Source organism: Mytilus californianus, unplaced genomic scaffold (genome assembly GCF_021869535.1).
Source record: "Mytilus californianus isolate M0D057914Y unplaced genomic scaffold, xbMytCali1.0.p SCAF_9, whole genome shotgun sequence".
In the NCBI taxonomy this organism is placed as follows: Eukaryota; Metazoa; Mollusca; class Bivalvia; order Mytilida; family Mytilidae; genus Mytilus; species Mytilus californianus.
In genome coordinates, this window is record NW_026262745.1 from 13,917,508 (window position 1) to 13,931,879 (window position 14,372).

Sequence of the window (14,372 nt, forward strand, 5' to 3'; positions counted from 1 at the left end):
TTTAATTCCATTTTATTTTGTAGCCACATTAAAGACAGGGACCTTTATGAATTTTGACCCCAAAAATGTAAATATTGCCTTAAAAAGTTGGATAGAAATTTTCCCCAAAATTTACATTGCATCAAAAAAAGTTTGTACATGATGGATGGCATTGTAATTGGAAATACAGATATCTTCTTTTTCAAATATTCTCTCAGTGCACTGTTAGTGTGTACACATGGTATAATACCAGTAGTAGCTGTTTACAAATGCAGGCACGCAATTAAGAATGTATACATGTTCTATGTTTGTAGAAGGCTACCTTACATTTATACTTAAAAAATAATAATCAGTAGAATAAATATGAATAAAACAATATATACATTATTTGCAGAACAACACCTTACCTCAGGATAAGAATTTCTGATTCGTCAAAACAATATTACATAGGGTTTATGATTGTGACAAATAGCTACATAGTATTTTGTGTTAGAAGTGACAATGTCAATTTAGTATTATCTGATGAAGTAAGACCCTGAAGCTAATCTTTTAACAGTACAGGCCTCCATTTGTCTAAATCTAATTTTACAACTGTCTCCGGTGGATTAAAATATTTTTCTAATCAGTATTGTAGACCCAAAAAAGATTAGAAGGGTTGACTTAAGTCATTTTAACTTAATCTGAACACTGCCTATCAAAGCTTACATGTACTTCAAAGTTGGTCTACTAGCATGTTACCAAGAAAAAAATTCATTAGTCAAACTATCCTTAAGATTCCTATAATTTTCTGACTGGTACCAATTCTACTGCACCAGATGCACATTTTGCCAAATAATGTCTCTTTAGTATCAATGAGCCAAACTATTTGTAACCAACACTTAATACAAACTTTGAAAAGCTGAAAAAACATAAAAGGAACAAAAGTCAAAACTAGGATTCAGAGCTATAAATGAGAGATGTATTACTGGTACCTAATTATACCCTGTACTATGAAGAAGCAGGAGAGTATATATCCAGTTTTTGTGGGCGCATTGCATTTGGGCCAATTTTTACAAAATCCAATCTTTCATTTGCGCCACAAGGTTTACCGTTATATAATATTTGGGCCAAAAAATAAAAACTGCATTTGCGCCATTTCACAGGTAACATATAAGGGAGAAGTTTAAATATTCATTGCTATATTGTGAATAAGATTTTTCGGTATTTCCCCCTGGGTAACTAATTGAGTACATACTCATTTCTAATATAAAACTGAGAGTCACTTAGGTTTAAAATTATTTTGTGTTCACGTTTGAGGTGTCAATTCTGAGAGACAAACAGGACGTTAGTTTTCTTAATTGAATTATTTCATATTTTTATGTCAGGGCCATTTATAGCCCACTATAGGGTATGGGTTTTCCTCATTGTTGAAGGCTGTACAGTTGCCTATAATTGCTTTCGTCCTCTTCATTTGAACTTTTGTGGATAGTTGTCTCATTGGGAATCATACCCCAATCTTCTTTCTTTTTATATAGAAGAAATAAGTCTGTAATTTTTTATGACCACACATAAAGGTTATCAAATGTACATGAGTACACTCGGACCGTTACTTACAAGTTTTGTGTCAGAACAAACTTTTGGTTTTACTCCATTCTCTTTTTAAGAACGTATCAATGTATGGTGCTTTTATTATGATTATGGTGACTGATTTCTGATGAATATATTTTATTATGCAATAAAAAAATGTGTTTTAAAATTATTATTAAAAGTCTCTATTGAATAAAACTATTTTTTTTATACTACATGTATTTACCTGTATTATTGGCGCAAATGAAATATCATGAATATGGTTTGAGGCAAAAAATGAAAGATTTTTTTGGCGCAAATGAAATGCCAATTTGCGCAAAAGCAAAGCACTGGTAATCTGGTTTTTGTCCTATCTACAGTTTGTCCATAAGTCCATTTGTCAGTCATTTTCATTTAGGGATGCTAACTCCAATACTACATATGATCACATTAAGGATTGCAACCATACTTATATATGGTCACATGTAATGAGTTGAAGATCCCTGTTGATTTTGAGGTCACTATATGTTAGCTCTTAGTCTATAGGATCAAGGTCATTACTTATTTACTTACTTAGTCCTTGCTATGCCTGATGGCACAAAGGTCAAGGACATAGTTACTAAACAAGAGGCTCTCAAGAGCCTGAATCGCTCACCTGTAATTTTTTGCTTAAATCTTCCATCAATGATTATTTTTTCTTTTCAATATATAATGAGTGGCTTAAAAATGCCATTTGTTCATTGTATCGGTCATATTTTCTTCAAAAGCAAAAAAAATGCATTTTACCCCTATGTTCCATTTTAGCCATAGTGGGCTGTGGCTATTTTTCTTGACATACAAGGAAATAAAATACAAAATTTATACTAGATACTCTGAAACTCCTTCAGCCCAAGTTTGGCTGAAATTGATTCAGCAATTTCAGAAGATTTTTTAAAGTAAGCAAACTAGATGAACAAATTGTGAAAAATTGTCTTTAAAGGGCAATAACTCCTTAAGGGGTCAATTGACAATTTTGGTCATGTAAACTTATTTGTAGATCTTACTTGGCTGAACATTTTTGCTCTTTACAATATTCAAGATAATAACAGAAAACTGCAAAATTTCTTTAAAATCATCAATTCAGGGGCAATAACCATTAAAATGCTCCGCTGAGCGCAGCTTGATACGACCGCAGAGGTCGAACCCTGAACAGTTGGGGCAAGTATGGACACAACATTCAAGCTTGATACAGCACTGAATTTGGATTGTGATTAAATATTTGACACAGCATAAGTTTCTGACACAGAATGAATGCAGTCTAAGAACTTAAAAAATTTTAATTTACCTATTCAATCCATATCATAATTATTTGCTTTTATATATAAATCAGAGATAACCAATTTAAAATGGAAAATTTTAAAGGAAAAAAAGGGGGGAAAAAATCCCCCCCCCACCCGAAATTTTTTGAACCCCCTTATGATTCATCACCCCCAAACTCAATCCCAGCCTTCCCTTTGAGGTATGGTACCTTGCAGTACAATTTCAGAGAGATCCAACACAAGTTATTGTCTGGAAAAATGCTTGTTTTTTGGCCCCAAATTCCTAAACGTTTAGGGCAATTACCCCCAAACTCAAACCCAGCTTTCCCTTTGTGATATGGAACCTTGTAGAACAATTTCATAAAGATCCATACACTAACACACAAGTTATTGTCCTGAAACTAAAACTAGAGGCTCTAAAGAGCCTCTGTCGCTCACCTTGGTATATGTGCATATTAAACAAAGGACACAGATGGATTCATGACAAAATTGTGTTTTGGTGATGGTGATGTGTTTGTAGATCTGACTTTACTGAACATTCTTGCTGCTTACAATTATCTCTATCTATAATGAACTTGGCCCAGTAGTTACAGTGGAAAATATTTTGTAAAAATTTACAAAAATTTACAAAATTTATGAAAATTGTAAAAAATTGACTATAAAGGGCAATAACTCCTTAAGGGGTCAACTGACCATTTTGGTAAAGTTGACTTAATTGTAGATCTTACTTTGCTGAACATTATTGCTGTTTACAGTTTATCTCTATCTATAATAATATTCAAGATAATAACCAAAAGCTGCAAAATTTTCTTAAAATTACCAATTCAAGGGCAGCAACCCAACAACATGTTGCCTGATTGGTCTGAAAATTTCAGGGCAGATAGATCTTGACCTAATGAACAATTTTATTCTGTCAGATTTGCTCTAAATGCTTTGGTTTCAGAGATATGAGCCAAAAACTGTATTTTACCCTATGTACTATTTTTTTGCCATGTCGGCCATCTTGGTTCGCGGGCGGGGTCATCGGAAACATTTTTTAAACTAGATACCCTAATGATGATTGTGGACAAGTTTGGTTAAATTTGTCTTTGTAGTTTCAGAGGAGAAGATTTTTGTAAAAGATTACAAAAATTTACGAAAAATGGTTAAAAATTGACTATAAAGGGCAATAACTCCTTAAAGGGTCAACTGACCATTTTGGTCAAGTTGACTTAATTGTAGATCTTACTTTGCTGAACATTATTGCTGTTTACAGTTTATCTCTATCTATAATAATAATCAAGATAATAACCAAAAAAACAGCAAAATTTCCTTAAAATTACCAATTCAGGGGCAGCAACCCAACAACATGTTGCCTGATTGGTCTGAAAATTTCAAGGCAGATAGATCTTGAGCTGATAAACAATTTTACCCCATGTCAGATTTGCTCTAAATGCTTTGGTTTCAGAGATATGAGCCAAAAACTGCATTTTACCCTATGTACTATTTTTAGCCATGTCGGCCATCTTGGTTCACAGGCGGGGTCATCGGACGCATTTTTTAAACTAGATACCCTAATGATGATTGTGGACAAGTTTGGTTAAATTTGTCTTTGTAGTTTCAGAGGAGAAGATTTTTGTAAAAGATTACAAAAATTTACGAAAAATGGTTAAAAATTGACTATAAAGGGCAATAACTCCTTAAAGGGTCAACTGACCATTTTGGTCAAGTTGACTTAATTGTAGATCTTACTTTGCTGAACATTATTGCTGTTTACAGTTTATCTCTATCTATAATAATATTCAAGATAATAACCAAAAGCTGCAAAATTTTCTTAAAATTACCAATTCAAGGGCAGCAACCCAACAACATGTTGCCTGATTGGTCTGAAAATTTCATGGCAGATAGATCTTGAGCTGATAAACAATTTTACCCCATGTCAGATTTGCTCTAAATGCTTTGGTTTCAGAGATATGAGCCAAAAACTGTATTTTACCCTATGTACTATTTTTTTGCCATGTCGGCCATCTTGGTTCGCAGGCGGGGTCATCGGAAACATTTTTTAAACTAGATACCCTAATGATGATTGTGGACAAGTTTGGTTAAATTTGTCTTAGTAGTTTCAGAGGAGAAGATTTTTGTAAAAGATTACAAAAATTTACGAAAAATGGTTAAAAATTGACTATAAAGGGCAATAACTCCTTAAAGGGTCAACTGACCATTTTGGTCAAGTTGACTTAATTGTAGATCTTACTTTGCTGAACATTATTGCTGTTTACAGTTTATCTCTATCTATAATAATAATCAAGATAATAACCAAAAAAACAGCAAAATTTCCTTAAAATTACCAATTCAGGGGCAGCAACCCAACAACATGTTGCCTGATTGGTCTGAAAATTTCAAGGCAGATAGATCTTGAGCTGATAAACAATTTTACCCCATGTCAGATTTGCTCTAAATGCTTTGGTTTCAGAGATATGAGCCAAAAACTGCATTTTACCCTATGTACTATTTTTAGCCATGTCGGCCATCTTGGTTCGCAGGCGGGGTCATCGGAAACATTTTTTAAACTAGATACCATAATGATGATTGTGGACAAGTTTGGTTAAATTTGTCTTAGTAGTTTCAGAGGAGAAGATTTTTGTAAAAGATTACAAAAATTTACGAAAAATGGTTAAAAATTGACTATAAAGGGCAATAACTCCTTAAAGGGTCAACTGACCATTTTGGTCAAGTTGACTTAATTGTAGATCTTACTTTGCTGAACATTATTGCTGTTTACAGTTTATCTCTATCTATAATAATATTCAAGATAATAACCAAAAAAACAGCAAAATTTCCTTAAAATTACCAATTCAGGGGCAGCAACCCAACAACATGTTGCCTGATTGGTCTGAAAATTTCAAGGCAGATAGATCTTGAGCTGATAAACAATTTTATCCCGTGTCAGATTTGCTCTAAATGCTTTGGTTTCAGAGATATGAGCCAAAAACTGCATTTTACCCTATGTACTATTTTTAGCCATGTCGGCCATCTTGGTTCGCAGGCGGGGTCATCGGATACATTTTTTAAACTAGATACCCTAATGATGATTGTGGACAAGTTTGGTTAAATTTGTCTGAGTAGTTTCAGAGGAGAAGATTTTTTTAAAAGATTACAAAAATTTACGAAAAATGGTTAAAAATTGACTAAAAAGGGCAATTACTCCTTAAGGGGTCATTTGACCATTTTGGTCAAGTTGAATTAATTGTAGATCTTACTTTGCTGAACATTATTGCTGTTTACAGTTTATCTCTATCTATAATGATATTCAAGATAATAACCAAAAACGGCAAAATTTCCTTAAAATTACAAATTCAGGGGCAGCAACCCAACAACGGGTTGTCAGATTCATCTGAAAATTTCAGGGCAGATAGATCTTGACCTGATAAACAATTTTACCTCATGTCAGATTTGCTCTTAATGCTTTGGTTTCAGAGATATAAGCCAAAATCTACATTTTACCCCTATGTTCTATTTTTAGCCATGGCGGCCATCTTGGTTGGTTGGCCGGGTCATCGGACACATTTGATACCCCAATGATGATTGTGGCCAAGTTTGGTTTAATTTGGCCAAGTAGTTTCAGAGGAGAAGATTTTTGTAAAAGTTAACGACAACGGACGACGGACGCCAAGTGATGAGAAAAGCTCACTTGGCCCTTTGAGCCAGGTGAGCTAAAAAGGCTTGTTTTTTGCCCCTTTTTGGCCCCTAATTCCTAAAATTTTGAGGCAATTACCCCCAAAATCAATCCCAGCCTTCCCTTTGTGGTATGGTACCTTGCAGTACAATTTCAGAGAGATCGATACACTTGAACACAAGTTAACCGTTATTGTCTGGAAACTAGAAAAATGCTTATTTTTGGCCCCTTATTCCTAAACGTTTTGGGCAATTACCCCCAGACTCAATTCCAGCTTTCCCTTTGTGATATGGAACCTTGTAGTACAATTTCAGAAAGATCCATACACTTACACACAAGTTATTGTCATGAAACTAGAAAAATGCTTGTTTTTTGCCCCTTTTTTTGCCCCTAATTCCTAAAATTTTGAGGCAATTACCCCAAAAATCAATCCCAGAATTCCCTTTGTGAAGTGGAAGCTTGTGGTACAAAGTCAGAGAGATCCATACACTTGAACACAAGTTATTGTCTGGAAACTAGAAAAATGCGTATTTTTGGCCCCTAATTCCTTAACTGTTGGTACCATAACAAAAACCAATAAGCCAAAAACTGCATTTTACCCCTATGTTCTATTTTTAGCCATGGCGGCCATGTTTTCTGAGGATACAGAAACTAAAACACCAACTTTATTCTAGATAACCTAAGAATCATTCAGCTTAAGTTTGGTTTCATTTGGTTCAGTAGTTTCAGAGGAGAAGATTTTTTAAAGTTAGAAAACATGATTAACAAATTGTGTAAAATTGTCCTTAAAGGGCAATAACTCCTTAAGGGGTCAATTGACAATTTTGGTCATATAATCTTACTTGTAGATCTTACTTTGCTGAACATTTTTGCTGTTTACAGTTTATCTTTATCTATAATAATATTCAAGATAATAACCAATAAATTGCTTCGCCGAGCACAGCTGGATATGACCGCAGAGGTCCAAACCTGAACAGTTGGGCAAAAATGGTCACAATATTCGTGCTTGATACACGTCTGAATTTGGATTTAAATTAAATGTTGACACATAATAGGTATCTGACACAGAATAACTGTAGTCAAAGAACTTAGAATTGGTTATATGATTTGAATTTATATTCAATTTTTTGCTTTTGTGCAATTCACTATGCTGTTGTGAATTGCCCCCCCCCCCCCCAAAAAAAAAAATTTACACCACCTTTTTTTTTATTTTGTGCAATACACTATGCTGTTGCAAATTGACCCCCCCCCCCCCCCTCCAAAAAAAAAAAAAAAAAAAGTCATCCCCTTTTTTTTGGCAAAAAAATTCTTTTCACCCCACCCCTTTTTTTTCAAAAAAAAAATATTTGAAGAAATTTTCTTTTTAATTTCTGAAATCTGTAATGAGAAAACAAAATTGTTCCCCCCCCCCCCCTCTCACAATTTTGTTTCACCTCCCCTCCCCCTCCCCTTTTTCCGAAAACAAAAAATCTTTCCCTCAAGATATGGTCATTTTCTCTATTTAAATTTCCAATGGAGTTTGCAACCATAATTACCCATTTAAATACATCATAAAAGTCTTAAAATAGACATAATCATGTCTAAAAATAATATATCTTTAATCAGCATTTTTATTAATAACTTCTAAAAATAAATTGACAGCTAATCACCTCAAGACAATACAAAATTTCTTTATACAGAATTTTAAAGCAGTGTCAGGGTTCGACATTAACTTTTATACCAACTTGTCCAGTTGGGCAAGTGCCCTATTATTTTACCTTTCCGAAAGTGAAATCTACATGCCCAAACTTTTACATGCTATTTTTGTGGTTGTAATGTAGTACATGCAGATAAAATATAGTTATCATGTATATGGGGTGTTAATTGATTATGGAGTATGAAAATATACTATGAGGCATATATGAGCCGAGGAGGGAGGGAAAAGATCGATGAATATACGGGAATTGGATCATTTACATAGAGATACTTATTTCATAATAATTTATCTAAGAAATGCCATTTCAAATAACCCTTCTTGATAAACTGACAACAACTGACAAATTTGTTAAAGTTTAATTTCATTTTCTCTTTCAAGCTTTTACGTTTTTCCATCTTAGGGAAATACACAATTGATGTCAAATTATAAAGTTAGAACAACGAAAATAGACCTCCCCTTTCCATTGGTAGGTGGGAATAACACGTGCGTCGGAAACGCCCGAGTGGTGTCCCGATGGATAACGATAATGACGAAGCAACGCCGTGGTCGCCTGACTGGCCAATATTTTTAAACGTGATCTATTTTTGGTAAAATGGGGAATTCAGTGCAAACAATTGACGAAATATACGCATTGAAGGGGGGTTAAGACCACTTTACTCGACCGTGCGGTGTTATCACTGAGTAATCTATGGACAAAACAACAGACACTATTGATTTTGTGAAATTTTAATCATATAACACTTTTTTTTTCACTTGCCCGATCTGACAACCAAGATGATGTTTTTACTTGTCCGAATACGGCATTAGCTTGCCCCGGGCAATCGGACAACCGTAAGTGTCGGACCCTGAGTGTTAGGGAGGTAATCCAAATTTAACATTGTACTTAAAAGTGATTGTCTATTAACAAGGAAACCCTTGTTTTTCCCCCTTTTTTGCCCCTTATTCCTAAACGGTTTGAGCCATTACCCCTTAAAGCCAATCCTAACCATTCTTTTGTGGTATGGAAACTAGTTGTACAATTTCAGAGAGATCCATACACCGTTCCACAAGTTATTGTCTGAAAACTAGAAAAATGCTTATTTGGGCCCCTTTTTTGGCCCCTAATTCCTACACTGTTAGGACCATAACCCCCAAAATCAATCCCATTAATTTTGTGGTTATAAACCTTGTGTTTAAATTTCATAGATTTCTATTTACTAATACTAAAGTTATTGTCCGGAAACCAAGTGTCTTCGGACGACGACAACGTAATACCAATATACGACAACATAAAAACTGCAAAATTTCCTTAAAATTACCAATTTAGTGGCAGCAACCAAACAATGGGTTATTAGATTCATCTGAAAATTTCAGGGCTGATAAAACTAATGAACATATTTACCCTATGTCAGATTTGCTCTAAATGCTTTTGTTTTTGGGATATAAGACAAAAACTGCATTTTACCCCTATAATCTATTTTTAGCCATGGTGGCCATGTTTTTTGATGAAACAGAAAATAAAACACAAACTTTATTGTAGATACCCTAAGGATCATTCAGCTTAAGTTTGGTTGGAATTGGTTCAGTAGTTTCAGAGGAGAAGATGTTTGAAATAGTTTACGCCGGACGGACGACAACGACAGACGACGGACACCAAGTGATGGCAAAAGCTCACATTTCCTTTAGAAAGGGTGAGCTAAAAATGATTGAAATATATGCAGGAAGTGGTTTCCATATTCTAAATCAAATACTACAATGTAATTTTTTCCAACTTTCCATTTTTCTTCTTTTCCCCAGATCCCACTTATTTGTATTCATGTCTCCTACATTCCCACTTTTTTACCCCCTATATCCCACACCCCAAAAGCATGTCATCCCCCCTACTGCATACATGATTGCAATTTTCCTTTCTGGAATACTTTGATACATCATAACATGATCACAAATATAAAGAGTGTTTTATTTTCTAAACAGCCTGTAATAAGAAAGTACCCTTCAATTTACAGTGATCATGGTGATGAATGACAAATGCATGAGCAGTTTACATAAACATGATAAAATACAGGTATAAGAACTTCAATAACTAAACTATATATATCAAGATATTTGTATTTTTTCAACAAAAGTCATTGAAGCATGCCTGAATCATTGAAATAAAACTTATGTAGGATTGACCAAAGGCATATAATCATAGATAACAGTTTTAAAATTCATCTAAAAAGTCAAATAAGATTTAATCAAACCTACCATCATATGAAATCTACATGGAATTCTAATTCATTATTTACTGCCTACAGCTGAGATATTTGTCCAAGATAACAAAATAAGGTTTAATAATAATTTAAAAACAAATCAACAAGGAAATTGTAAAAAGAAATTCATTATTTGCCTAGACTGTTCAGACTACATGTTAAAGTGTTTCATCTTATTTTATTTTTTTCTAAATCAACAACCCCTTCTTGAAGTCTGTATTGATCATCTTGATGCAAAAACAAAATTTTGAATTTTGTTGCAAAAGAATAACTAATTCTATAAAAGAGCAGTGTTAAATATTTACCATGACAAGTTTACATGGTATGATGATCAGGCAAGAGGAAAAAGGAAAGAGGAAAGTATGAAGAGGAAGATGAAGATGTAAGTGACTCTTAACTGGCAAACATCCAATCAAATCTAGTCAGTTAAGTGCTTGATTGGATGTCGCAATAACTTGACAGTCCTTCCTGTAAGATCTGCTGTCTGTCAATTATAACTTTAATATACAAAATCTTAATAATATAATTATCATTATTTGTTCTTCATTACCGGATATTACAGACTTTCCCTTAAAATTTTGATCATGTAATATGAGAGAATGTCTGACACTACAGTGCAAAAGAGATTGTTGTCGACATGACGTCAATAATTCTGTTATGATCTACAGAGATGAGGTCAAGGTCAAATAACCCCTGCCAGATGGATATGTTCACCTTAAAATAATTTAATTTGCTAAATGAAGTTGACCTATTGCTCATAAGCTATTTATTGCTAATGTCTCTGAGGCAATCAACAAATCATGAAAGCAATTATTGACCAATATAAATATAAATTCTTACATAATCAGACGGAAAATAAGGTAAATGGCAAATGCCATATATATGCCAGACTGAAACTTTAGAACATTAAGCATATGTATGCAAGATACAAAGCATCATATATATACACATTGTATATATATATATATATCTATATGTTTAGATGTACTTTATCTTACGATCCTTTACAATAGATATTTAGCTAATCTGCAATCAATTCCATCTTCATGCCTAATATGTCATATATACTCTAAATATCAGCACAACATTGTTAAATCTGCATAATTTGAGGAAGCAAATTTTTGTTCTTCCCTCTCCAAGATTCGAACTTGATTAGACATACTTATATATATATATAAATAGTTTTTGTTGTCAACACAATAAGATTAGTATCCCTATGTCTCACACTCTTTGCTGGCCCGACAAAAATGAAAGTTTCAGGCAGACAGTCTCAGTAGTGTGTTTCAGACCTCGGGACAGAAGGTGACTATTTTTATGTCATACTCTGTGAGTCAACAGACAAGATAGATGAAAATTAAGTAACCATGGATACATCAAATAAAATGGACTTTTGTGCATGTATAATACATAAATAAATGTTTCTGGGTTTTAATTTGATCAATTCTCTTCACACAGTCAGGAGATCCACTTCTACAAATCAAAACCAATCTTTTTTGTTTGGATAAGAATCAAATTAACAGGAGTAATCTCTCTTTACCAATGGTAAATTTTAAAAGTTTTTGTACTTGTCCAAGTAGGAAATTTATGAACCATGATTCGTTAACACTCACATAGTACATGTAGTATTTCTTCTATTTCCTCTTTTGAAATGTAAATCTTATTTGTAGCAGTTGTACCTAACTAAAAACGAAATTGAACTCCAGTATGAACTTTTAAGACCAAATCAGAAGAATTTTATTCATCAATTATTTCTTAAATAAAAAAATTATCAAAATGTGAAAAAAAAACAGGGTAAATGCAATGAAAGTCTTGAAAGACAATAAAACTTTCGAATGACAATTACAATTTTATAAAAGAATGTATACAAATTCTTATAAATATTTTCAAAATATAAATGAAGTGGAATTAAAGTTTAATAAGATTGTAATTATGCTTCATTTTATCACCTAAGGTGTCCTTGCACTTTCACGACTTGACTGCAGTTTGTTGAAATTTCTGACCAGTTAAAGTTTGGTTTGATAAAACAAATTGCAATCTGGTCAGAATTTTGAATGAACTGCAATAGGTGGAAAGCAACACTTACAGTCAAGTCACAGTAAACAAATAAAAAATATATTTTTTCACATAAATTTCAAATACATGTAGTTGATAAATATAACTGCATCTTTTTAACTTGTTTTTTGTTGCTTAAATCAATAAAATAAAACACTTTGATGATATCATTGTCCATAATATTAATTTCTATAACCTCCCTTTAAAGGGACATTAGCTGTAAAATTCATGTTCACCGATTTGACTCGAATTCTCATATATGATTTATAACATACTAAGACGTATATCCAATTTGGCAAATGACTAAAAGTCTAAATTAAACAATAAACAATGCATTTACAATGAGGTCATTTACTTAATTCTTTTGACATTTCAACTGATTTATGGTCTGTCAGATGAAACACTACAGTTTGTCTTGGTAAATATGCTACAATCCTCTAATGAATCTAAGGAGTCTGAATAACCTGTATTATTTGATTGATTAAAATGTACAGAACTATTATTCAATTCTAAAATAATGCCAGGAACTTATTGGACAAACGAACAGCAGAATGTTGTTGACCAGCATTGTGATATAAAAACATAGATGACTTTCACATGCATGTATTTTCCAATACGTTTTAGATGCCACAATGCATGCTTATGTTATTTGGTCAAATTACATGTAAATGTCGATTGTACATGGCTTATTCTGACGACTGACATCATTCATAAAAAAAGAACTTGAAATAGAAGACTTTTAATTTGTGCACTTTCCTGTATCCCGCAATGGTGGTAAGTCGTGCACTTAAGGCCATTTTTTATTTTATTTTTCTGTAGACTTAGTTTTGTTTTTTTATTACTGTGTATTGTCAAGCTTGGTTGCTCATAATTGTTTCTCAGTCACTGAATGTACGATGTTGTTCCATACGGGAGCAGCTGACCCGGTTTGTTTACATTCAAATTCTAATGGCTTCAAAACCACGTGACACATTGAATCGTTATATCCAATCAAATTGCTCTACTGTCAATTAGGTGATTTTTTAGTACAAGGCAATTATATTATTTGTTTGTATGATATTGCTTTGAAATAGTTTGCAATAAATTGGGGGATTCTTCAATAGGAAAACTCATTATTAGCCATGAAATTTGACATCAATGGAATTTTATATGAATATTTACTTATGGTCAGAATATCGATCTCTTTATATTAAACCAATTTTTTTTTTATGAAAAATATATGTATATTGTTTTTTCTTAACCTACTCTATATTCCTGAACAAAAACATTACATGATTATCGTTTGTTTCCCAAAGTTTTTCTTTCAATTTGGATGTTTTTTTTCGCGGGAAAATCGCGGAAGACGTAAGGTGCTTGCCATTTTGAAATTCTTAAAAATACGATTTGCTTGGCCTGTTTGGTCTGCCATTAAGATTGATGACGCTCAATGGAATGTAAACAAAGCAATGGAGGCCGGAAGAGGGGTTTTCCTAAGTTCTGAAATGCTTTTAGGCATTCGGAAGTCAGGTTTGAAATGGCCATTAGAAAATCTGTATTTTTGTACAATACTTAAGAATAATAATGAAAACATATCTTTAGAGATATCATTTTATTTAGAAAAAATGTATTCTGCACTAATTTTATACGCTGGTATTAGCGTAGTGACGTCAATGCGGAGTTTTCCCGTATGATAAGTACAATAACAAAATCCGAACGAACCAACGTTATGACCGATTATAGACTACGGTAGGATACATTTCCAATGTCACAATGCTTATGTCAATTCATCACAGTAAGAACCGAATGTTCAATGACATGTATGCATCGTTTATGCAGAACTGGGTCAATCGTCCTAAATAAATCATTTTGGTCTATACGACTGGACTGTAACTTATAGCCGCCACTGAAACAGACTTATTTCAATCTAAAATGCATAC

At 33.2% G+C, this 14,372-nt stretch overlaps 1 protein-coding gene across 1 annotated transcript in view; it reads right to left on the reverse strand.

The window, feature by feature from the left end:
• The window catches only part of LOC127714345 (calpain-15-like), a 47,267-nt gene that overhangs the window by 32,607 nt on the left and 288 nt on the right, over positions 1 to 14,372 (reverse strand). The window lies entirely within an intron of this gene.